This window comes from Myotis davidii, unplaced genomic scaffold (assembly GCF_000327345.1).
Source record: "Myotis davidii unplaced genomic scaffold, ASM32734v1 scaffold930, whole genome shotgun sequence".
NCBI lineage: Eukaryota > Metazoa > Chordata > Mammalia > Chiroptera > Vespertilionidae > Myotis > Myotis davidii.
Window position 1 is genome coordinate 225,324 of NW_006282518.1, and position 1,472 is coordinate 226,795.

At 64.9% G+C, this 1,472-nt stretch overlaps 1 protein-coding gene across 5 annotated transcripts in view; it reads left to right on the forward strand.

Moving 5' to 3' along the window:
* Window positions 1-488: 488 nt before the first annotated feature.
* Window positions 489-1,472, forward strand: part of PKM (pyruvate kinase, muscle) — a 28,788-nt gene continuing 27,804 nt past the window's right edge. For 3 of the 5 annotated variants that reach the window (XM_006752986.2, XM_006752985.2, XM_015559637.1), the window contains exon 1: window positions 489-597. The gene's annotated coding sequence lies outside the window, so the exon portion shown is untranslated. The remainder of the gene's footprint in view (window positions 598-1,472) is intronic. The other 2 variants (XM_015559650.1, XM_015559645.1) reach the window with 1 other exon arrangement.

Below are 1,472 nucleotides of genomic sequence, written 5' to 3' on the forward strand. Positions count from 1 at the left end.
CCCAACCTCCTTTTCAGCTCAGTCTCCGAGGTGTGCGTTAGAATGGGCATCCGGAGGGGTGGGGCGGCGCTGAGGGAATGCTGCCGGGGACCCCTGTATCTGGGTACTGCCCCAATAGGCCAGGGCATCAGGGTGGCCTGGACCGAGGGTCCAGAGAGGAGCCCTCCTCAACGCGCTAATTGGCGGCAACAGGTGGCCAAGGCGCCCGAGGGTCTGGGGGGGAGGGGGAGGTCTGCGGGGCTCCGAGGGCGGATCCTGCCGCCTCTTCGCTTCCTCATTGGCCTCCACCGAGCGTCACCGTGAGTCAATGTACAGTGTCCTTCCGCCACAGAATATAGTCCTCCCCAAAAGGGCAACCTGCAGGCCCGTTCCGGCCTTGCGGCACTTCCTTCTGAATGACTGCTCCCCGTGAGCACGCAGAAGGGCGGGCCGGGCGAGCGGGAAGCCAGGATTGGGTCGGGGGCGGGGCGGCGGAGGGATTGCGGCGGCCCTACTGTCGGGATAACCTTGAGGCAGAGACAGCCGAGTCTGCACAGGAGTGACGCCTCCGGAGCCTCGGCACCTCCCAGCTGCAGCTCCAGTCGGACCACGCCAGAGGTGAGCGGGGGCCGAGGTTGCGCCATGCATGCCCACCTGGACCCCGTCGGCCCGGCTCGTGCGGATTCCTGGCACCCATTCCACGGCGGTGTTGGATCCTGGGCATCTTGGACCTGGTGGGGCTGGGGGAGAGAAGCTGCTCGCACCCAGGGCCTGTTCTTCAGAGCCCCCAGCTCCCGTTTCTTCCAAAGTCAGATGGGTCAGCCAGCCCCTTTCCTGCCTCAGTCCCTACTCTCATTCTGGCCCCATCCTCGCTACCCACTTTCCCTCCTAATCTGCTCCCCGCTCCCTTTCTCCCCTTCCCGCTCCCTTGCTCGCCTCCTCCCCTTCCCCCGTAGTACGATGCCTTTCGCCTCCTCATCTTCAACCTGCCCGTTACCCCTCATTCTGATGCTTTCCTTGTAATCTCTCCATGAAAGTTCTCTAGCTCGCCCCCGCCGCCGTTCCTCCCCTCGCACGTCCTCGTGCCCTCTCCTCTGCACACCCACCCCTGCCCCATTCATGCTCCGCTTCTCGCCCCTCCCCTCCATTCGGGTCACGTCTGCTCCTCCGCATCCTTGTCCTCCGCGCCGCGCGGTCCTCGCCCCTCCCACTCCGTCTGGTCACGTCCGTCTACTCCCCGCCCCCATCGCCCATCTCTGCCCAGTCCCTTCTCCATCACGCATCCGTCTCGGGCTCTCCTGGAGCCCCGGGCGCGTGGCCCCCGATGGGCAGGTTTGGCCGGGTGCAGCCTCGCCGCTGAAGGGAGAGTTGCAATGGTTCGCTGTCTCCCAGCGTATCTTTAATTACTTCTGCAGGGATAAGACATCCTGTGACTCAGGCGAGAACATGAGGAGACAAGTCAGGAGCGGGGCCCACTGGTGCGTGGCTGCTGC